The sequence below is a fragment of the Bombina bombina genome, chromosome 8, assembly GCF_027579735.1.
Source record: "Bombina bombina isolate aBomBom1 chromosome 8, aBomBom1.pri, whole genome shotgun sequence".
Lineage (NCBI taxonomy): Eukaryota > Metazoa > Chordata > Amphibia > Anura > Bombinatoridae > Bombina > Bombina bombina.
In genome coordinates this window covers 208,940,966-208,966,956 of record NC_069506.1, presented here as the reverse complement: position 1 = coordinate 208,966,956, position 25,991 = coordinate 208,940,966, and the positions used below count along the sequence as shown (strand labels likewise).

At 38.5% G+C, this 25,991-nt stretch overlaps 1 pseudogene; it reads right to left on the bottom strand.

Moving 5' to 3' along the window:
- Nucleotides 1-5,762: 5,762 nt before the first annotated feature.
- LOC128638937 (C-X-C chemokine receptor type 3-2-like) overlaps nt 5,763-25,991 on the bottom strand; it is a 38,812-nt pseudogene continuing 18,583 nt past the window's right edge.

The window sequence follows — 25,991 nt, the reverse complement described above, 5'->3', positions numbered from 1 at the left end:
GAGTTAAGAATGTGGTAGCAGACACATTAAACAGGTTTCAGTGGGCTCAGCTTAGGAGATTGGTACCAATGGCTGCAGCTAAAGGTTTCCAATGTCCTCCTTATCTGGCAGATAACAGAAGATGGAACACAGTCTTGCCTCTAGTACAGGCATTTTTGGCCCCAACAACATGTAAGACTTACACACTCCACTGGGAAGAGTGGTTAGTTTTCTGCCAGGTTAGTTTCTCTGATTGATAGTTCACAGGGACTGCTGTTAGATTGGTTGCAGCGGTTGCGGAATGATGGTGTTAAAAAAGGTGGAGTGCATGGTAGGTTATCAGCGTTAGCATTCTTTAATAAGATGCATGGCCTGCCTGATTTCTCTGGTATGTTTTAGTATGCCCAGGTGGTGAAAGGTTTGGGTAGGCTAGAACCATGTTAGTGGGATGTAAGTGAATCTATTACGGCTCAGCGCCAGCAGGACCTTATTGGGTGCCTAAATCAGGCATGTTTAGGTGATTTTGAGACTCGCCTTTTTGGTTTAGCATTCGCATTAGCCTTCTTTGGCACATTGCGGGTCAGTGAGCTTGTATCCCCGTCCAAGCAGACTTGCGGGAAAGGGATTCAAGTGACACATGTAAGAGTCTCGGAGGAGTCTCTGCTTATTTTAGTGCCTCGATCCAAGATGGATCAAGAGGCTTGTGGGACATGGCTAACCCGTCCTGCACAAGCAGCGAAGTGTGTTTGCCCAGTGGCATTGGCTAAGTCTTACATGGAAGTTAGACCAGTGAGTCGTGATCAATTTCTGGTTCATGAGGACAGGTCAAACCTGTCAAAATACCAATTCCAGCGGGTATTATCAAAACTTGCAGCTATGGCGGGTCTTGATACAAAAAAGGTTGCTCCACATTTGTTTCACATTGGAGCTGTCAATAGTGCTGCGGCCCTAGACTGGCCCGTGGAGGCAATAAAGAGATTGGGGCGCTGGAAGTCCCAGCATTATAAGGTGTATATTTGCGTATTTGTGGGTAGTTGATTGGTTTGCATGCCTCTTTCTTCTTTTTCTTGTCAAGGTTTTTCTTCCCGTCCCCCTTGTTTTATTGAATGGTGTGTTTCACGTTCATGGAACAGTGCCATAAATATTTTCATTTATTTTATTTGTCTCCAAGTGGCCCTCTAGTGTATAGATAGTGGGGGACTCTTTTATTTACTGGGCCTCCATCAAAGCTTTATCCCTTCCAGATGGACAGCAATTAGAATTCCCCCCTTCTCTGGCTTCCTTGCGATGGCTTTGGACCGAATTGCCCCGGTTACTTTAAGAGGCCCTGCATAGATGGGAAAGACCCCATGTAATTATTCTGCATGTAGGGGGTAACAATTAAGGATCGGCCGCAGCATTGGTCATTATCACAGCCATGAAGTCTGATATTCGTTGGCTAGCAACGACATTCCAGGGAGTTAAAATAGGGTGGTAATTTCCCCCCCAGAGCTGCATATAGGGTCCGTAAAAAGGCCAATAAGGAGTTGGGTAAAGCGGTCATGACCACTGGGGGGTTTGTAGTAAGACACAAGGCCTTGTCAGCAGATAAAAGGCATTTCTACAGGACGGACGGCGTTCACTTGTCTGATGAAGGTTTAGGGATTTTCCTTGCTAACCTAAGAAGGTCCTTGCTTACACAAATGTAGGGGTTGTGACAGCAAGAGCTTTCCTTAAATTGATAAGGTAGTCTCTTGTGGCAGGATGTTAAGGCTCCATCTAAGGGCGTAAGCCCGAAAGGAGGGACGTTCAAGCTAATGGGTGGAGCGATGTCCCTAGGTGCCAACCATGGGGTGCTCCACTCCACGGGCCTGCTAACCGTGCTCCTCTAGGGTGTTTTGCTGCTCCGCATGAGCATGGCCTAGCAGAGGTCACGCATAACCAAATTCCTTTCCAGCCCTGTCCACTTGGTGTTTGTGGTTTTAGCTAGCTTGCTTGTTTAGCCGCCACTTGTGATGTTTGACTTCCTGGAAGTCTATAGTTAATAAAGTTAATTTATTTGAATAAAAGTGACCATGACCGGTGTCTGAATTTTTTGTCCAGTGTAATTAGTTAAAAGCAGGGTGTTTAGTAGATAGGAATGTCCAATGGGGGTTTAGCCCTTAAGGGATCAACACATCAATATAAATTAAATAATGTGGTACTGCAGCAGCACAGATCATTGATAGCTGTTAGTGATGATTCTTGTAAGCATTCTGGTTGTCGAAGATCTTTTATCAAGCTAGACTCAATGTTCACACTAATAAAAGTGATATCATCAGACTACAAGCACATACCGCAGCCCACACGGGCAGAGAACCCAAAGAAAATAGTATGTGGCATTAAAGTTGTATTGGATGTATTGCTTTATTAGTTGGTTTGGTCAGAAAAACATTGTATATTCAAAAATAAAAACAAGATCCAATTTTAAAATTAGATCCAAATTGATTAATATTTGGCTAAATTTGCTACTATTTAAAAATGAGACATTTTTGGGTATACTGTCTCTTTAAACCTTTCTTTACCAATTAAAATTTTTTACCATGTTCTTTCATATACTTATATACTTATGTTTAATGTCCTTTTAACTGTTTATATAGCAGTTAGCACTATGGTATTCATACATTTTAAAAAAAAAAAAATTCCTACAACACAGCCCTAATCTTATTCTATAAAAAGCTGCCTTAAGAACTAAAAGAAACATTAAAGTCAGCTTTTTTTTCTGTGCTCCATTATTTTAAAATATGTTTCAGTCTTTGTTCATTTTTTCAACATATTCCCCTCTCTTTTGTCCCACTATTTTTTTTAATACAATGTCCCTTTAATGGCTGTGTTTCCACCCCTGCATGCTTTTAAATGTACTCTCTGTATTTCATCCTCTATCTGCTATTACAGCTTCTGAATAGGTCACTTCTATTTTCTTATCTTTGCAAGGCAACCAGTATCCACCACACCAGCTTCTAAATCACACAACTAGTCATCTAATTGCTGGTATAGTGTATGTTCCTGTATAGCTTACTATTGAATTGAAAGCAATAAAAAAACAGCAAGCAAAATGTATCTTGTAATACATAGTTCCAGCTTTAAATAGTTACAGAAATCTATAAAATTTATAAAGTGGCTGAAGTGTTAAATGCAATATTTTTTTTATGTTAATCATTTTATGTAGAGATAGCAATGTGTTTTAGCTGACCTTTAACAACTGAATAAGGTACATGGAAGTAACTTTAAAGCCCTTGTTGGCAAACCTGACCTCAGGCCTCCCCAACAGGTCAGGTTTTCAGGATTACGTTGGATAAAAGCAGGTAAAATAACCATGTTTACTAATCAACTGATTATTTCACATGTGCTCCAGTTGAGGTATCCTCAAAATGTGGCCTGTTAGGGAGCCCCAGAGGACAGGTTTGAAAACCAGTGCTTTAAAGCAATCACATTCGCATATTGGATCACAAGTGGAGCAATAATAATAGCGCACACGATAACCAATATTGATTGACCCCGATACCATAAGCGGTCAACTTTGATATTACAAGTCCATAGTAAAGTGTGCTAACCAGACAATGGTTAGCGTGGCCATCTTCGCTCAATCGCAACCTATACTTTCAATTGAGGTTGCCATATTGCTGATTTAAAGGGACATGAAACTCAAATTTTTATTATTCAGATAGAGAATACCATTTTAACATGTTTTCCAGTTTAGTTCTTTTATCAAATTTGCCCTGATCTCATGTTATTCTTTGTTGAGGAGATATCTGGATAGGTAGCGTGCACATACATGTCCGCAGCACTACAAGACAGTAAATAGTGCTGCCATCTAGTGGTCTTGCTAATGTAAAACATTGTTGAAAAACTGCTGCCATATAGTGCTGCAGACACGTGCACACTCCAGAGTTTACCCTCCTGCTTTTTAACAAAGGATAACAAGAAAATGAAGAAACATTTATAATAGAAGTAAATTGGAAAGCTGTTTAAAATTGTGTGTTCTATCTGGATCATGAAAGAAAACTTTTGGGTTTTCCGTCCCTTTAAGGAAGGACACTTATGAAAAACATATATGTAAGGGGCTGTTTAAAGGAATGTTTTGTATAATGTTCCATTATAAGAACCCTGACACAGATGTATTTTTCATATGTGTCCTTCTTTAAAGTGGCAATATGCCCACTCTCTTAATGGCTATTGCGACCAAGCTAACTTGCACTGCAACTACAAATTAAAATGTATGGTTTGCGCTCAAGCACAAGCCAAAACTGTGTTAGAATATTAACCGTGGCTTGAGACCTAGAGGTCAATTTATTAAACTCTGTATGGAGCTTAATGCCCCTGTTTCCACGCGAGTGACGCGACCTTTCAGACTCGCCGTAAACAGAAGTTATGAAGCAGCGTTCTAAAGACCACTACTCCATAATGTGTCCGTCTGCTCTGAGGCCGCAGACAGAAATCAACCCGATCGAATATGATTGGATTGATTGACACCCCCTACTAGGCCGCGAATCTGCAGGGGGCGACATTGCACCAGAAGTTCACAAGAACTGCTAGTGCAATGATTAATGCCCGACAGCGTATGCTGTCGGCATTTATCGATGTGCAGCGGACATGATACGCTACATCGTATCAGGTCCGCTCGCACTATGATAAATCTACCCCTAATTTAAACTGTAAGGGTTAAAAAAAAGTAGCACAAACCACATGTAAAACACATTCAAATAAAGTATTACACACATATATACACTTTTTAATAAACAATATTTATTTTAAATGTTAAAAAAATATATTTTAAAGGGTTAAAAGGTATATAGAATATGGCAAAATGTCTATATAGGTGTATGTGTGTATATATACAGTATATATATATATATATATATATATATATATATATGTATATATATAAGTATATATGTCTATATAAGTGTATACATGTGTATTTATGTATTAATATGTGTAAATATGCAGGTGCACACATGTAAACAGTGCATCCCATAGAAGTCTAAGGGAAAAATGTGCACTAACCCGTTGCGATACATTTTGTACTTTTGTAGAGCACTACTTGTATTCTTGTCTATTGTGAACAGTTTAACATTTTTTGCATTCATTAAATTCAAACATTATTTTGTCACATATCTACATCCCCCCATTTTTAACAGGGACTCACTTTAACAGTGCAATCCAATCAATCACCAACGATATCACCCAAGCCTCTGACTGCTACAGAATTGTTGCCTTTTATATATCTCATCATCTAGGATAAGATTCTTCAGATCCAATTCTGAGAACCCACTAGATTTTTCAGAATGTATGAACTGTAGCACAGGTGACATAATCATAATCAGTTATTTATTAACCGTGGTCAGCTAACCAGTTCTCATCCAAAGTAATCCTACAAATGTGGCTTGTTAATGGGTCCAGTGGATCTGAAATTGAGGAACTCTGCTTAAGGAGATATCAATCCCCCAAAAAGAAGCTTTGTAAAAGTTCCTGAGCACTTTCCTATAATAGCCAATGTCTTGGGATCATACTGCTGATGATTAGCCGTACCTCCCTAATTTTTGGATAAGAAACCTATAGGAGAGGGAGCAGGTATGTGGCGGCAAAAGAGAGTGTGGCTTTAAATTATTCAAAAAGTAACAATTTATATGTTTAACATAAACCAAGCTATTCCTAATAAGGAAAATGAGTAAGGCAATAAAGTTAAATATCATTACTTTCATGTACTTTTACATTAGTCTATTTCACACAATTTGAAAGTTACAGGTGATCAGCAAACTAGGTATTTCCAGTTAATTTATGTTGATTTTTTTTATCAGAACAACATTTATATTTTATATAATGTATGCAGATACAGAAGGAAAACAGAATAAATGTGAAACATAAAACAATGAAACCACCCAAAAAGTTATTTTGCGAATGATACAGTTCTTATATTCATTTTCCTGTACATTTCCTCTTCACAACATTATAAAATATGTGTCCTTTTAATATCATTTATTTATTTAACTTTTCTCTAAAAACAAAATGACCCATTAAAGTCAAAGGTTTTTGTAGATAAATTATGTGATACACTTTTAACCACAATATAACCTACACCATTTAGCTGTACCTTCCTAATAACTTACCTTGGATATTGTCATCTGTATTGATCATTCACCCACATGACAATATGTTAGATGTCTGGGTAAAGAAGAACGTTGGTGTGATTGAAATTATATGGACAATATATATTTTGAATTTGTTTTTGTTTTTATCATAATTCCCCTTTAAAGTGGAATTAAAGGGATTTCTGTAGATGCATTATTTAATGGGGTTAATGGGGTTTTAAATGTAATATAATCTACACCATTGAGTGATATATTTCTGAAAAACAACTTTATTTATTTTCTTCTGCAGCGATTATATACCCACAGAATTATCTATTAGAAGGGCAAGGAGAGAAGGGGTATGATTGACCTGATGTGAGGAACAGTCATCTATGTACATCTGATTATATTATGTAACTTTTAAACAAGGTGGCAGGTTTAACACTAATTTCACTATACATTTTAACATCTATTTTACTTGCCTATTTTCTTTCTAAAAAGCAATAATGTGTTCTTTAGCATGAGTTCATAGAAAACAGTACATGACATATGTATTGCTTGGATAGTAAACTACTGTTAAATAGTTATATCACATGATTCTGGAATAGGAATGATTAGATTCACTAAAAAAGGTGCTTAGCCTGCTTACTATCACTTCTGATTGGGTGCTCTCTATTGGACCTCGTTTAAATATTTTAGAAAGTTCTTGTCTGAACTTTACACCAACAAAGGCATATATTATAGGATTGAAACACACATGAGCAAGTCCCAAGCTCTCTGTAACTGTAGACCCAATATCCAACATCCTCTCCATCTCACAGTTTCGTTTGATGATGCCTAATCTTGAAGTGACTGTCAACAAGCATCAGAATGTTGTATGGTGCCCAGCACAACACAAAGGCAAGCAGTAGGACCCACAATAACCACCTGAGATCTGTAAGTGTGGCCCAGTCTAGACATGCGAAGGGTATAAAATATCCTGGAGTAGAAGTAAAATATTAGGATTAGAGGTATAATAAAACCCATGATTAGGTTTACACCATGCAGAGAAACTCTCCACGTATTTGCATATTCTGTTTCATAATTATAAAAACACACAATTTCCCAAGTTTGGGATAAATATTGTACATCCTCTGAAGTAAAACTCTTGCCAGGAGAGAATACCAGAGAGAGCCCAGACAAAAATACATATTATCAAAGTGTGGATTGGCTTCTGCTTTCGATGCAATTCCACTGCATGCACAATTAAATAATATCGATTGAAGCTGATGCAGACTAAGAAGAAGATTCCACTGTACCATGTTGATTAAAATAGAGCTCCCAATATTTTACATGGAATGTGCCCAAAGATCCATCTATGGCTGAACTGTGTTGCCCAAAAGGGTAGAGTGAAACCAAGTAGTAGGTCTGAAACTGCCAACTGGAATAAATAATGATCTGCCAAGTGCCAACTACTCCGTCTATCATAAGTACAACGAAGAACCAGCCCATTTCCAATCAGATCCAGTAAAAACACCACTGAGAATGCTATAGGGATGAAGATGTCATTGAATTTGCTAGTCGCCTCAAATGTGCATGGTGCTGCACTGTTTAATGAATCAGGCAGTCCTGTAGGATACTGGGGAAATATTTAGATAAATTATAAAAAAAGACATATTTCTTACCTGTTAGGAGTATAACCATGAATTTGTATCACAGACAAGGAGTAAAGGCAGACTAAATGCTAAACATATGAAAAGACTGAATCATTTTGTTCAGTAAAGACAAATGACATTTTAAAAATATTAAAAGAGATGATATTTCATGGACATTTCATACATTGTATATAAACACATTTTTTACCAAGAAAGGGATTATCAATTAATGTTGACAACCACTATTATCTAATTCAGTTGTTCCTAGCCCCAGCTTGTTAGTAAGTAGACAAGGCTAGTCAAGAGTTGTTTTGACGTATCTTATCAGACCTTGCTGCTGAGACCAATTAGGGTAGGTACCTAGAAGAATTAAGCATTTGAAGCCCAGCAGTATATATTTTAGGTTCCTGGAATTGCAAATTCCCACAATTTTAAAAGTTAAATTACAGAAAAAATGTGGCAAAAATAAATAACATAATTATATTACAAATATTTTTAATTTATTATGTATTGTTGTCATGATACCCTTGAACACTTATCAAGACACACAGGTATATTACAATACACTTCTTGGAAACTAAAGATTAACAGCACCAAAATGTAAGTAAAACACCGTACATTAATTAAAAAAATAAAGATATACTATAAAGAAGGTTAATCCCATAAACAGAAATAACAATGGTCAATATTGATAAAGCATTTTTGCACAATAGAGATAATCATTGATTCCTAAACTCCTACAATGGAAAAATGTAGATTTATCATAGAAGTGACAGGTATCCATTCACATATCGAATATATTATATTGACAGTGAGTTTGCATGATATGGCTATAAACACATTTTCAATGCAATTGCATACAATGTGCACAATTGGATAGGTCCTAATTAGGCTATAAAAGGGGATACCTAAATGTTTAGGAATGCTACCCCCATTAAATGCATTTCTATATTGCTGTTAATACTATCAATTATGTAAATACTTACGTCTTCATATGATATGAAAATCTTCCAGTTTGTCTGAGAAGTTATCATCCATTCTATACCTTAAGACTTTGGAAGTAAAAATAACAGAGACTTTAATTTTTTTCTTGAGTGGGAATAACTTGCTTCTTTGCAGTTGATCGTTTTGATTGTGAACAGGAGACAGTTCCAACTCAGGAGGGGAATCATGTATGTGTAAAAAAAAGGGGATGTGGTTAATTGTTTTGTAAATATCCCAGAATTGTTAAATACAGCAAATGCTTACAATATAGGCAAATAATTGACCATTTATTTTGTATGAATAAAGTACAAAGGTGATCTACTGTTGATAAAGAACAAAATATGTAATAATTAATCAGATAATTGAATTAATTAAGTGATTTTATGATTCCATGTACAAATAATTAATCAAATAGCTAGGGGCTGTATTACAAGGGGAGTGCAAATTACTGCTTCTGCTCCCATGCTAACTCTGCTTGGCTTCTGTGCTTTGCATGCATTGGGTATAGCTCATATTACAAGTAGTGATGTCCCGAACTGTTCGCACCCGGCGAACAGTTCACAGCGAACATAGCTTGTTCGCGTTCGAGGCTGCGGCGAACACATGCGATGTTTGATCCGCCCCCTATGTGTCATCATTGAGGAAACTTTGACCCTGTATGTCACAGCCGTCTGACACATTAGAGCCAATCAACATCAGACACTCCGTCACAGACCCTCCCAGGCTACTCGGGAAGCCGCCATTTTAGACTCAATAACGACCTTGCTTTCTTAGTGAGAGGACGTGTGTGTTTGTGCTGCTGACATTATAGGGAAATTCATAGCTAGGCTAGTGTATTTAGTGTCCACTACAGTCCAGAAGGACTCCACTCATCTCTGCTGCAAGGACAGCACCCCAAAAATCCCTTTTTAGGGCTATATTTCGTGCTGTTTTTTTTTTTTTCGTATTTTTATTAGCATTTTGGCCTGGCTTTCAGTCTGTGTGGTTTAAGGCTCACAGCATATGCTGTGATTACTGCCACCACTGATATCTCCCTAACAACATTAGTTTAAATTTAACCAAGCAAAAATTTTAATTATTTTGCTAGTGTAATTTTTTTTCATTTTTCTATCAGGCCTGTGCCACACAGCATATACTCTGGTTCATTGCTCTGTGCCAGCCACCAGTGTTAATATCCGTTTATAACATTATTTTAAATTTAAAAAAAAAAAAAAATAAATAATTTTGCTAGTGTAATCTAATTACATTTTCTATCAGGCCTGTGTCTGTCAGGCTCACACAGCATTAATATACCTCATTTTTTTTCAGTCTTTTGTTTAATTGGTCTGTGCCAGGCAGCCACCACTCATATCTTCTTCACCTTAATTTAAATATAAAAAAAAAAGTTTAAATTTTTTTGATAGTGTAATCTAATATCATCAGGCCTGTGTGTTTTGCTGACATACAGAGCCTACTGTGTTTACTTGCTGCCCTCCCTAGTCTATGAGCCATGACTCATATGTGTTTAACCTTTTTTTAATTTCCCCCCAAAAAAAATTTAAATCATTTTTCTAGTGTAATCTAATAGTATTTTCTATCAGGCGTGTTTGTATCTGACTTACAGAGCCTACTGTTTTTAATAGCTGCCCTTCCAAGCTATCAGCCACGACTCATATGTATGTGTTTAACCTGTTTTTTTAAATTCCCCCAAAAAAGTATTTAAATCATTATGCTAGTGTAATCTAATTTTATTTTCTATCAGGCCTGTTGTCTAACTGTCTATCTGACTTACACAGCATACTGTTGTTAATTGCTGGCCCTACGTAGCAGCCAGCCAGTGCGACCACTCATAAGTGCATTGCACTTCTTAACATTATTTAATATTAAAATCTAAAATTTTAAAATATTTTGCTAGTGTAATCTAACTTAATTTTCTATCAGGCCCTGTGTTTTGTCACTTACACAGCATACTGTGTTAAATTGCTGCCCTACCTACCAGCCACGACTCATTATCTGCCATCCTGTGTGCCAGGCCCAACTAGCGCAATTAGTGGGCACCAATCATAATTCTTGCAACAGTATCAAAAAAATTAAAAATCATAATTTTTTGGACTGCAAATATTCAGTCTACTAGTGCCATTGAATTGCAGTATCCTCCTGCCTGCCAGCCTGTGTGCCAGGCACAAACTAGCCAATTAGTGCCACCAATCCTAGTTGTTGTAAAAGTATTGTTAATCTTTAAAATTCCAAATTGATCGCTTGTGATCATCAGTTGCTCGTGCCCATTGAATTGCACTTTCCTCCTGCCTGCCAGCGTGTTTTGCAGGCCCAACTAGCCAATTAGTGGCACCAATCATAATTCTTGTAACAGTATATAAAAAATTAAAAATCATAATTTTTTGGACTGCAAATATTCAGTCTCCTAGTGCCATTGAATTGCATTTTCCTCTTGCCTGGCAGCCTGTGTGCCAGGCCCAAACTAGCCACTTAGTGCCACCAATCCTAGTTGTTGTAACAGTATTGTTAATCTTTAAAATTCAAAATTGTTCTCTTGTGATTCATCAGTTTGCTTGTGCCATTGAATTGTACTTTCCTCCTGCCTGCCAGCGTGTTTTCCAGGCCCAACTAGCCAATTAGTGGCACCAATCATAATTCTTGTAACAGTATATAAAAAATTAAAAATCATAATTTTTTGGACTGCAAATATTCAGTCTCCTAGTGCCATTGAATTGCATTTTCCTCCTGCCTGGCAGCCTGTGTGCCAGGCCCAAACTAGCCACTTAGTGCCACCAATCCTAGTTGTTGTAACCAGTATTGTTAATCTTTAAAATTCAAAATTTGTTCTCTTGTGATCATCAGTTTGCTTGTGCCATTGAATTGCACTATCCTCCTGCCTGCCAGCGTGTTTTCCAGGCCCAACTAGCCAATTAGTGGCACCAATCATAATTCTTGTAACAGTATATAAAAAATTAAAAATCCAAATTTTTTGGACTGCAAATATTCAGTCTCCTAGTGCCATTGAATTGCATTTTCCTCCTGCCTGGCAGCCTGTGTGCCAGGCCGACTTTCAAAATATTTACACCAATCATATTTGATTGTCACAGTATTCTTAATAATTAAAAATTAAAATTTTTGGTAATTGTTGTTCTGAATCCTCAGTTTGCTCGTGCCATTGAATTGCACTTTCCTCCTGCCTGCCAGTGTGTTATCCAGGCCTAACTAGCCAATTAGTGGCACCAATCATAATTCTTGTAACAGTATGTAAAAAATTAAAATCATAATTTTTTGGACTGCAAATATTCAGTCTCCTAGTGCCATTGAATTGCATTTTCCTCCTGCCTGGCAGCCTGTGTGCCAGGCCCAAACTAGCCACTTAGTGCCACCAATCCTAGTTGTTGTAACAGTATTGTTAATCTTTAAAATTCAAATTTGTTCTCTTGTGATTCATCAGTTTGCTTGTGCCATTGAATTGCACTTTCCTCCTGCCTGCCAGCGTGTTTTCCAGGCCCAACTAGCCAATTAGTGGCACCAATCATAATTCTTGTAACAGTATATAAAAAATTGAAAATCATAATTTTTTGGACTGCAAATATTCAGTTTCCTAGTGCCATTGAATTGCATTTTCCTCCTGCCTGCCAGCCTGTGTGCCAGGCCGACTTTCAAAATATTTACACCAATCATATTTGTTGTCACAGTATTCTTAATAATTAAAAATTAAAATTTTTGGTAATTGTTGTTCTGAATCCTCAGTTTGCTCGTGCCATTGAATTACACTTTCCTCCTGCCTGCCAGCATGTTATCCAGGCCCAACTAGCCAATTAATGGCACCAATCATAATTCTTGTAACAGTATATAAAAAATTAAAAATCATAATTTTTTGGACTGCAAATATTCAGTCTCCTAGTGCCATTGAATTGCATTTTCCTCCTGCCTGGCAGCCTGTGTGCCAGGCCCAAACTAGCCACTTAGTGCCACCAATCCTAGTTGTTGTAACAGTATTGTTAATCTTTAAAATTCAAATTTGTTCTCTTGTGATTCATCAGTTTGCTTGTGCCATTGAATTGCACTTTCCTCCTGCCTGCCAGCGTGTTTTCCAGGCCCAACTAGCCAATTAGTGGCACCAATCATAATTCTTGTAACAGTATATAAAAAATTGAAAATCATAATTTTTTGGACTGCAAATATTCAGTTTCCTAGTGCCATTGAATTGCATTTTCCTCCTGCCTGCTAGCCTGTGTGCCAGGCCGACTTTCAAAATATTTACACCAATCATATTTGTTGTCACAGTATTCTTAATAATTAAAAATTTAAATTTTTGGTAATTGTTGTTCTGAATCCTCAGTTTGCTCATGCCATTGAATTGCACTTTCCTCCTGCCTGCCAGCCTGTGTTCCAGGCCCACCTAGCCAATTATTCCCAGCAATCATATTTCTTTTAACAGTATTGCAAAAATTGTCAATCATCACTGTTTTGACTGTCAGTATTCAGTCTCCTAGTGTCCTTGAATTGCATTTACCTCCTGCCTGCCAGCCTGTGTGCCAGGCCGTCTTGCCAACTATTTACACCAATCATAATTGTTGTCACAGTATTGTCACTAATTAAAAATAAAAAAATTTTGATTGTTGTTCTTAATCCTCAGGCCTAGATTTGGAGTTTGGCGTTAGCCGTGAAAACCAGCGTTAGAGGCTCCTAACACTGGTTTTAGGCTACCGCCGGTATTTGGAGTCAGTGATTAAAGGGTCTAACGCTCACTTTTCAGCCGCGACTTTTCCATACCGCAGATCCCCTTACGTCAATTGCGTATCCTATCTTTTCAATGGGATCTTTCTAACGCCGGTATTTAGAGTCGTTTCTGAAGTGAGCGTTAGAGCTCTAACGACAAAACTCCAGCCGCCGGAAAAAAGCAGGAGTTAAGAGCTTTCTGGGCTAACGCCGGTTCATAAAGCTCTTAACTACTGTACCCTAAAGTACACTAACACCCATAAACTACCTATGTACCCCTAAACCGAGGTCCCCCCACATCGCCGCCACTCGATTAAAATTTTTTAACCCCTAATCTGCCGACCGCCACCTACGTTATACTTATGTACCCCTAATCTGCTGCCCCTAACCCCGCCGACCCCTGTATTACATTTATTAACCCCTAACCTGCCCCCCACAACGTCGCCGCCAGCTACTTACAATAATTAACCCCTAATCTGCCGACCGCAAAGCGCCACCACCTACGTTATCCTTATGTACCCTAATCTGCTGCCCCTAACACCGCCGACCCCTATATTATATTTATTAACCCCTAATCTGCCCCCCTCAACGTCGCCGACACCTGCCTACACTTATTAACCCCTAATCTGCCGAGCGGACCTGAGCGCTACTATAATAAAGTTATTAACCCCTAATCCGCCTCACTAACCCTATCATAAATAGTATCAACCCCTAATCTGCCCTCCCTAACATCGCCGACACCTAACTTCAATTATTAACCCCTAATCTGACGACCGGAGCTCACCGCTACTATAATAAATGGATTAACCCCTAAAGCTAAGTCTAACCCTAACACTAACACCCCCCTAAGTTAAATATAATGTAAATCTAACGAAATTAATTAACTCCCCTAACCTTACACTTATTAACCCCTAATCTGCCGCCCCCGCTATCGCTGACACCTGCATTATATTATTAACCCCTAATCTTCCGCTCCGTAAACCGCCGCAACTTACATTATCCCTATGTACCCCTAATCTGCTGCCCCTAACACCGCCGACCCCTATATTATATTTATTAACCCCTAACCTGCCCCCCACAACGTCGCCTCCACCTGCCTACACTTATTAACCCCTAATCTGCCGAGCGGACCTGAGCGCTACTATAATAAAGTTATTAACCCCTAACCCGCCTCACTAACCCTATCATAAATAGTATCAACCCCTAATCTGCCCTCCCTAACATCGCCGACACCTAACTTCAATTATTAACCCCTAATCTGACGACCGGAGCTCACCGCTACTATAATAAATGGATTAACCCCTAAAGCTAAGTCTAACCCTAACACTAACACCCCCCTAAGTTAAATATAATGTAAATCTAACGAAATTAATTAACTCTTATTAAATAAATTATTCCTATTTAAAGCTAAATACTTACCTGTAAAATACATCCTAATATAGCTACAATATAAATTATAATTATACTATAGCTATTTTAGGATTAATATTTATTTTACAGGCAACTTGGTAATTATTTTAACCAGGTACAATAGCTATTAAATAGTTAAGAACTATTTAATAGTTACCTAGTTAAAATAATAACAAAATTACCTGTAAAATAAATCCTAACCTAAGTTATAATTAAACCTAACACTACCCTATCAATAAATTAATTAAAGAAAATACCTACAATTACCTACAATAAAACCTAACACTACACTATCAATAAATAAATTAAATACAATTTCTACAAATAACTACAATTACATAAACTAACTAAAGTACAAAAAATAAAAAACGGAACAGCCAATAGAATGCGAGCTCAATCTGATTGGCTGATTGGATTGAACTTGATTCTGATTGGCTGATTCCATCAGCCAATCAGAATATTCCTACCTTAATTCCGATTGGCTGATAGAATCCTATCAGCCTATCAGAATTCGAGGGACGCCATCTTGGATGACGTCCCTTAAAGGAACCGTCATTCGTCGGGAGACGCCGGAAGAAGAGGATGGATCCGCGTCGGCTGATTCAAGATGGACCCGCTCCGCACCGGATGGAAGAAGATCGAAGATGCCGCTTGGAGAAGATGTTTGCCGGTCCGGATGTCCTCTTCTTGCCGGATAGGAGGAAGACTTTGGAGCCTCTTCTGGACCTCTTCAGCACCGGATGCCAGGACAGATCGGTGATACCTGGATGGTGAAGACAAGGTAGGAAGATCTTCAGGGGCTTAGTGTTAGGTTTATTTAAGGGGGGTTTGGGTTAGATTAGGGGTATGTGGGTGGTGGGTTGTAATGTTGGGGGGGGGGTATTGTATGTTTTTTTTTACAGGCAAAAGAGCTGAACTTCTTGGGGCATGCCCCGCAAAGGGCCCTGTTCAGGGCTGGTAAGGTAAAAGAGCTTTGAACTTTAGTAATTTAGAATAGGGTAGGGCATTTTTTTTATTTTGGGGGTCTTTGTTATTTTATTAGGGGGCTTAGAGTAGGTGTAATTAGTTTAAAATTGTTGTAATATTTTTCTGATGTTTGTAAATATTTTTTTATTTTTTGTAACTTAGTTCTTTTTTATTTTTTGTACTTTAGTTAGTTTATTTCATTGTATTTATTTGTAGGAATTGTATTTAATTTATTTATTGATAGTGTAGTGTTAGGTTTAATTGTAGGTAATTGTAGGTATTTTCTTTAATTAATTTATTGATAGGGTAGTGTTAGGTTTAATTATAACTTAGGTTAGGATTTATTTTACAGGTAATTTTGTTATTATTTTAACTAGGTAACTATTAAATAGTTCTTAACTATTTAATAGCTATTGTACCTGGTTAAAATAATTACCAAGTTGCCTGTAAAATAAATATTAATCCTAAAATAGCTATAATATAATTATAATTTATATTGTAGCTATATTAGGATGTATTTTACAGGTAAGTATTTAGCTTTAAATAGGAATAATTTATTTAATAAGAGTTAATTAATTTCGTTAGATTTACATTATATTTAACTTAGGGGGGTGTTAGTGTTAGGGTTAGACTTAGCTTTAGGGGTTAATCCATTTATTATAGTAGCGGTGAGCTCCGGTCGTCAGATTAGGGGTTAATAATTGAAGTTAGGTGTCGGCGATGTTAGGGAGGGCAGATTAGGGGTTGATACTATTTATGATAGGGTTAGTGAGGCGGGTTAGGGGTTAATAACTTTATTATAGTAGCGCTCAGGTCCGCTCGGCAGATTAGGGGTTAATAAGTGTAGGCAGGTGGAGGCGACGTTGTGGGGGGCAGGTTAGGGGTTAATAAATATAATATAGGGGTCGGCGGTGTTAGGGGCAGCAGATTAGGGGTACATAGGGATAATGTAAGTTGCGGCGGTTTACGGAGCGGAAGATAAGGGGTTAATAATATAATGCAGGTGTCAGCGATAGCGGGGGCGGCAGATTAGGGGTTAATAAGTGTAAGGTTAGGGGTGTTTAGACTCGGGGTACATGTTAGAGTGTTAGGTGCAGACGTAGGAAGTGTTTCCCCATAGGAAACAATGGGGCTGCGTTAGGAGCTGAACGCTGCTTTTTTGCAGGTGTTAGGTTTATTTTCAGCTCAAACAGCCCCATTGTTTCCTATGGGAGAATCGTGCACAAGCACGTTTTTGAGGCTGGCCCCGTCCGTAAGCAACTCTGGTATCGAGAGTTACATTTGCGGTAAAAATGCTCTACGCTCCTTTTTTGGAGCCTAACGCAGCATTTTTTTGAACTCTCGATACCAGAGTTAATTTTATGGTGCGGCCAGAAAAAAGCCCGGGGAGCGTTAACAGCCCATCTACCGCCAAACTCCAAATCTAGGCCTCAGTTTGCTCGTGCCATTGAATTGCACTTTTCTCCTGCCTGCCAGCCTGTGTGCCAGGCCGACTTTCAAAATATTTACACCAATCATATTTGTTGTCACAGTATTCTTAATAATTAAAAATTAAAATTTTTGGTAATTGTTGTTCTGAATCCTCAGTTTGCTCGTGCCATTGAATTACACTTTCCTCCTGCCTGCCAGCATGTTATCCAGGCCCAACTAGCCAATTAGTGGCACCAATCATAATTCTTGTAACAGTATATAAAAAATTAAAAATCATAATTTTTTGGACTGCAAATATTCAGTCTCCTAGTGCCATTGAATTGCATTTTCCTCCTGCCTGGCAGCCTGTGTGCCAGGCCCAAACTAGCCACTTAGTGCCACCAATCCTAGTTGTTGTAACAGTATTGTTGATCTTTAAAATTCAAAATTGTTCTCTTGTGATTCATCAGTTTGCTTGTGCCATTGAATTGCACTTTCCTGCACGTTATTGCAAACAATTTGGGAATGTTAGGTGATTTAGGCCCTTTATGGGTTAAAAGCAGACTCTGCATAAACTATGTAATTTTCCAGGGGAGTTTTGCCAGGGATCCCCCTCCAGCATGCCACAGTCCAGGTGTTAGTAACCTTGAAACAACTTTTCCATCACTTTTGTGGCCAGAAAGAGTCCTTGTAGGTTTTAAAGTTCGCCTGCCTATTGAATTCAATGGCGGTTCGCGCGGTTTGCGGGTTTGCGAACAATACCGGAAGTTCGAGTCCGCCGTTTGCGAACCGAAAATTTTAAGTTTGCGACATCACTAATTACAAGTTGAAAGTAAATATTTTTCGCTCATGCGCTAACCCAGTGTGTGCAAAGAACAGACTGCATTAACATACTCTCCCATAAACTTTAATGGAGAGAGAAAACACCCATACTTATGCGCTAAACTTAATTGCCATAAGCCCCCTACTCTAATAAACACTAACCCACCGCACAGCTCACTGCAAAATCCCCACTACCCCTAAACTGCCACAACCCCCACCGCAAAGTAATCTACTACACTATTAACCCCTAAACCTTCACAACCCCCGCCTCAAAGTAACCCACTAAACTATTAACCCCTAAACCCCCACAACCCCCACCACAAAGAGACACACTACACTATTAACCCCTAAACATCCACAACCCCCATTGCAAAATACCCACTAACATTTAAACCCTTAACAATGCCTTTTGAAACAGCGTTTACAGCTGAGGAACATGTTGCCGTTTTGTTGTTCCCTTAATGTGTTTTTCCTTTTTAATAAAAGGTTTTAACCAGTAGCTGCATTGGGAAATTACCCATACCTGGAGCCTGTGTATACTGAACTGGCTGCTGTTGTGGGTGATTACACTTACCTGGAGTTAGTGAGCTGAGACACTGTAAGCTCCCAGACTGTGTAAATCAGCACAATCAAGTGCTGCCAGCTTTTGAGTTCATATGTCTATGCACTGAAATAGTTTAGAGCTGCATATTACAGTATTGCACTAGAAGGCATTTTCTATTTGTTTCTGTTTTTTTGTACCTTACCCGTAAAAAAAACAATAGTACCTTTACAAATAAATAACCTAACCTTACCTTAAAAAAAATAAAAAAACCTAACCTTACCTTTGAAAATAAAAAACCTTAGCATAAAAATAAAAAAACCTAAGATTACCTTTAAAAATAAAATTACCTAACATTGCAGAAAATAAAAAAATCTACCATTACAGAAAAAAAAACAAAATTACCAAAAATAAAAAAACAGTTATGCCTATTCTAAAACTGCACTTAAAAAAACCCCACCCCAAAATAAAAAAACAGTACTGTAATAAAAAAAAACGTACTAACACTAAACTACAGCAATAGCCCTTAAAATGGCATTTTGTAGATCACTGTCCTAAAGTTATTTAGCTATTAAAAAAAAACAAAAAAAACACAAACACCAATTTACCCCCCCCAAAAAAAAGGCTATATAAAAAAAACAACTATTCTAAAAATTGCCCTGAAAAGGGCATTTGATTGGTCATTGCCCTTAGAATGGCATTTAGCTATTTTGCTGCCCATAATACATTTTTTAAAAACCTCCAATTTAAAAAAAAAAAAAAAAACACCCAAAAAAATTCTAACAATCACCAAAGTTTAATCTGGATGGCAGCACTCCATCTTCATCAAGGACACAAAGAAGAGTGCCCAATTCTAGGCCAACCAAAGGGAAGTGCTTGCTTCTGGCCAAGCAATGGAGAGCGCTCACTTCTGGGCCAAACAAAGGGGAGTGCCTGCCTCTGGGCCAAACAAAGGAATAACAGGGTATTGAAACCAGGCTGCAAGCAGAGGCAAACAGAGGCTGTGCTAGAGACAGGGCACACAAAAAGGCACAGGAGGCATTAAGCTATATGAGCTGTGAAACTGCAGCAGTAAAAGTCCAAGAAAAGAAAAAAAAACTGTGCCAAATGCAGAGACAAGGTGAGGAAAGTCCAAGATTTAAAGGCACTAAGAAGTATCCAAACTTATGCAAGATCACAAGCAGGAAATCCATCAGGAACAAAAAGAATATAATGTCAGAGAAAGAACTAAAGGCTTAGGCCTCTATTTAACAAGGTCTGGAGGACCTGATCCGACAGTGCGGATCAGGTCCGCCAGACCTCGCTGAATACGAAGAGCAATACACTCTCCGTATTCAGCATTGCACCAGCAGCTCACAAGAGCTGCTGGTGCAACGCCGCCCCCTGCAGACTCGCGGCCAATGGGCCGCCAGCAGGGGGGGTGTCAATCAACCTGATCTAACTCGATCGGGTTGATTTCTGGCGATGTCTGGCCGCCTGCTCAGAGCAGGCGGACAGGTTATAGAGCAGCGGTCTTTGCGACCGCTGCTTCATAACTGCTGTTTCTGGCGAGTCTGAAGACTCGCCAGAAACACGGGCTGTCAAGCTCCTTTCAGAGCTTGATAGATAGGCCCCATAGGCTGCTCAATATATAGGCAGAAAGCACCTCCTTGATTGGCTGGCATCCCAAAAGTGGGGAGCTGGGAGACACACCGGCTGATGATAATATTTTTGCACAATACCCTGCAAGTAAGCATCCTCCAGTGGCACAAACAGAGCAAACTGGACCCTGAACCTGGAGTTCCTGGTTCTATTCTAGGCAAGACACAGTGAGGAAAGTCACCAGTGGTGTCCTTGTTGTGTAATTTTCATTTTGGCAAGAACAGAGTTTATGGGGTCCGTACAGTACCTGTAACATATCTCAGCCTAATGTCACTATCCCTTTAAGACTTCCTTCTCTGACTGCTGCATTTGGGCAGTATTCACATTCAGCTTGCTTGCCTGCCTGATTAATCATTCATGCACCTGATTACCTCAGCCTCTTTTTAAGCCTTCTCAGGTCTAATGTAGGGATAGGCACGAGCCAAGGCTGTGGCGGACATTTTCTAAAGTAAAGACCTTTAGTGAAGGACACCAAGGTACATTTACAATTAAAACTATTATTTTATAGTGCTGAATTTTATTATAAAGATGCAGAAGATACACATCCAGTATTTCACTCAGGCTTTATTTATTCCATAACTTATCACCCAATATTGCTAGCAGTCTCTTGACAAGCCACTAATTTTATTCTCACTAAATATTTTCCCTTTCCTATTATTTAATCAGAAAGAAAAGGTATTCTAAGGTTATGATTCACAACCTTACTATATCTTTTCTTTCTATTTAAATACTACTTATAATAAACCTTAGATGCTGGTTAAAGTGCTTTACCTTTGCATATAAAGCTCCAGGGACACAGTGGCAGCTTGCTTCTTGAATCTTCCCTCCCTCTCTGTCTCACTCAGAGTCATTTTCTGGTACTAAGCGGCATCATGTGGGAGTGGCCACAAGCCTGCAAAACGTGGCGCTGCGCGTGTTAAGGAGGAGTCAGGTCCAGTATTCATCTGTTTTACTCCCTCCCCATAGCAAAATGGGCAGCGGACACTGCAAGGGCCAGTCACGGACACCAGTGTCTGTGTACGGACACCTTGCCTATCCCTGGTCTAATGTGCTTTGCATTAACATTGAAGTTGTGATCCTGAACAACAGAGGTCTGTGACTGTTTCCTGTATGAATTTACCAACTATTTCAACCTACAGCATTTTCTATTCCAATGCCTAAAATCATCAAATCGCAAGTATCCAAATAATTCCATTTTCTGTTTCCTGGACACTGCTACTTAACAAACTCAGAACTTTATTATAAATCAAGCATACTTTTGGTTATCATCACTCTCTAATTACAACAGCATCTTACTCAGAACTTTAAACTATTTCTCTGCTACAAGTTGTCATTGCTGAAATATCCTGCTGCAAATATGTTAACATATTCTGAACTCTGCATCTATGTGTTCAATTAAAAGCTTTCATGTGATTCTCCAATATATGTTCAAACAGTAATTGATGCCTTAAACTTAACTTTCACCTGTGCTGCTCTGCTAATTACTGACATACAGCTCTTTATAATATTATATACTGTGAACCTGCAACAAACCAAGTTTGCATCTAAATGCACAAACAGTAATTAATGCCTAAACTTGCAGCTTGTCTAAGTACCTGTGCAGCTGTGCTTAAACTCTGACATACAGCTTTATATAATATTATGTACTGTGAACCTGCAACAAACCTTAGTTTGCATCTAAGTGTCAATCTTTTACTAGATTACTCTGAAGCCTGAACATTCCACATTGCTATATTTTTTCTCTCATGTAATTCTGCAGTTACTTCTATTAACTAACTATAAGTCACAGTGAAGTCAGAATATATTGTATACAAATGTTGCACTCTCCAATTATTCTACAATAACTTCTAGCAACTATGAATCACAGAATATCATCTATTCCACGTCCAGGATACTCTTCCCGGTCAGGGGTCGGTGTCTTCAAATCCTTACACTGCCCCGAGGGGTCTGTGTCCTGAGCGCATGTACAACACCGGATCATGACAGAATGTTAATGCCTAAAAAAAGGGATCCGCAGTGGTAGTGGATGCACCGACCCTCAAAGGAAAATAAAAAATTACAACATATCTCAGACCCAAGCAATCCCTAAAGGAAAAACAGAAGATTTTCATACTTTTAAAAATTTAAAGACACAGTACTCTATTCTAGACTGTCCTCTACTCATGTTCGTGGTTACCATTTTGGTGAAACTGATCCTGATCTGACTATGAAAATGAAGAGGATTTAACCATAGCTTCAGCAGAAAAAATTCAGATCTTTAAAGATTAAAGAGACAGAGCCACTTTTATAAAATGTCATCTGTTCCTCATGTTCGTGATTACCATTTTGGTGAAACTGATTCTGAATCTGACTATGAAAATGAAGAGAATGTATCCATCGATTCAGCAGAAAAAATTCAGATCTTTGAAGATTAAAGAGACAGAACCACTTTTCTAGATTGCATCTGTTCCTCAGGTTCGTGATTTCCATTTTGGGTGAAACTGATTCTGAGTCTGACTATGTAACTGAAGAGGATACATTCATAGATTCAGCAGAAAAAATTCAGACCTTTAAAGATTTAAAGGAGACAGGACTACTGTTCCAGAATACCATCTACTCCTCCTGTTTGTGATTCCTATCCTGATGATACTGATTCTGAGTCTGAATATGTCAACAAGGAGGATGACTTCACAGATCCAGCTGAATTGGCATTAGACTGGTATGAGCGCAACTTTAATTCTCCCCAAACTCAGACAAAACCTCAACCTATTTGCTATAATGACATCCTTTGGTTGTTATATTTACAATATGGATGATACAGACAGCTCCCATCATGAAACCTCTCAATGGAAATACTGATCTTCCTATTTCTGATTATTCCCATGGAATCGTTAGATTGGACAGATTCAGAGCCGGAAGAAAAGACATCTGGTTTACAGACTGCTGTTTGGAGAAAAGGTCCCCTAAACTACTATGCAGATTTATTACATCAGAATTATGCATCCAGTGGATGATGAAGAGGATTTCTGTTCTCAACCTGATATAAGGTACTACAAGCCACAATGGCAGCAACCTAAGAAGCCCTCATACTGGGAAGAAATATCAGTTATCTAAGCTCTCTAAGAAAAAGAAGAAGAAAGTCTTTCTGCCTACAGAAAATCAAAAGTGCAAAGAGGAAACTCAGCCTGAATCTCCTGTTTCAGTTTCTGTTTGTGCCAGACCCTTCTCTTGCCTCATGACACTGTCAACACCAAGCTGGATGTTGTCTCTAGTCACCATCTGTCTGTTCTTAAAACATCTAATGGTATCTCTTCTCAGACTCTACAACAACTACAAAAACTGTTTCCAACTATTGATATCTTGCATCCCACTCATGCTGCCTCAAATGTCTATAAATCCTGTGCTAGAAACAAAAGATAATTTTTGTTCCAGATATACAATCTAACAGTTTACCAGAGATAATCCCTGGAGAATTTATGCTATGATATTCAAACTCAAATAAGCATGCCTGCTGAACTCCAGATAACTTCTCAGTCAGAATCTTGTGTCACAATTCCTCCGCATCTACCTGAGTGTGGCATATTTCAGTAAACTTCACCTTCTCAAAATTCTTCTGTTACTGCATCTAAGAAATTGTTTCCCTTGGGAGATACTTTGCATCAACCTACATTTTCTACTACATCAGTTTCCTGTACAGGAATTCCTGATACTGAATCCTGTGAGGACAACTTTGAACCAAGTTTGCAAGTGGACATTCTTGACCCTGAAACTTGTACAAAAGTTCTTCATGAAGATTCCCCAGTGCCCATTCCTGTTCCTGTTTTCCATGATTATACTACTAAACCTGACATCAAGGTGGACTCTCCTGTTTTTGACCCTGGTATGGGTATTCCTTTGTTTAACCCAGAAATGGGTGTAATAATACTTGATCCTGAAGATAGCCATGCCCTCTACTCAGAAGCGAGTATGGTTCTTGGCTGTAAAGTGGGTCTTGTTAATTCTTCGTTTATGAACCCTGAAGAAAGCCTTGCCCTCTGCTCAGAAGAGAGTATGGTTCCTGGCTCTAAAGTGGGTTCTTTTCCTTTCTCTGTAGTTGAACCTTGCCCTGACATGGGCATTCCTACACTTGATCATATTGAGGATATTCCTGAACCTTGCCCAGATGTGGGTATTCCTGAACCTTGCCCTGGTGTGGGCATTCATATACCTGTTCTTAGTGAGGACACTTTTGATTCTGAATCCAGTAAGGAGACATTTCATATTGAATTAGAAGATTGGCAATAACTGGACAAATCTTGCATTCTCTACACTCCTATCTCCTACTTTGAAGAAAGCCCTGCTATTGCGTTAGAAGTGGCTATAGCTTTTTCTTTTGGAGTATATCTAATCCTCAGCCAAGAGGTTTAATTTTGAGGGATACTCAAATCTCTGACCCAAAGGTGCTTAATCTGGTTATCAATCCAGAATGCTGCATCTCTATTTCTGAAGCTGATGAAAGCCTATTCATATCTCTAGGACTTGGCTGCCTTTTTCATTGGCTATGTACAATGGTCATCTATCATGAAGAACATCCGCCCTATCTACCCTCAGGATTGATTCTGTGGTAGGAAGCTCATTGTATGTTACGTTCATGCATTCTCACGATGACTACAAAAAAGTTGACTTCAAATTTTGCTCTCATCATTGTCAAGATCTTTTTATACCTGAATTACATGGCCTTTACTTCGTCATTCAACTTTTTCAAGAGATCTCCAACCCTCCTTTCTTGATTTCCGATTGGACTCACTACCTCCATACACCTACTACCGGTTCTCCATATCATTTTTGTTCTCTTCTCCTTTTGGATTCTGTTGGCGCCCAGAGGTCGCCTTTGAGGAGGGCGATCTGTAACATATCTCAGCCTAATGTCACTATCCCTTTAAGACTTCCTTCTCTGACTGCTGCATTTGGGCAGTATTCACATTCAGCTTGCTTGCCTGCCTGATTATCATTCATGCACCTGATTACATCAGTCCTCTTTTTAAGCCTTCTCAGGGTCAAATGTGCTTTGCATTAACATTGAAGTTGTGATCCTGTAACAACAGAGGTCTGTGACTGTTTCCTTATGAATTTACCAACTATTCAACCTACAGCATTTTCTATTCCAATTGCCTAAAATCATCAAATCGCAAGTATCCAAATAATTCCATTTTCTGTTTCCTGGACACTGCTACTTAACAAACTCAGAACTTTATTATAAATCAAGCATACTTTTGGTTATCATCACTCTCTAATTACAACAGCATCTTACTCAGAACTTTAAACTATTTCTCTGCTACAAGTTGTCATTGCTGAAATATCCTGCTGCAAATATGTTAACATATTCTGAACTCTGCATCTATGTGTTCAATTAAAAGCTTTCATGTGATTCTCCAATATATGTTCAAACAGTAATTGATGCCTTAAACTTAACTTTCACCTGTGCTGCTCTGCTAATTACTGACATACAGCTCTTTATATATTATATACTGTGAACCTGCAACAAAACCAAGTTTGCATCTAAATGCACAAACAGTAATTAATGCCTAAACTTGCAGCTTGTCTAAGTACCTGTGGCAGCTGCGTGCTTAAACTGCTGACATACAGCTTTATATAATATTATGTACTGTGAACCTGCAACAAACCTTAGTTTGCATCTAAGTGTCAATCTTTTACCAGATTACTCTGAAGCCTGAACATTCCACATTGCTATATTTTTTCTCTCATGGAATCCTGCAGTTACTTCTATTAACTATAAGTCACTGTGAAGTCAGAATATATTGTATACAAATGTTGCACTCTCCATTTATTCTACAA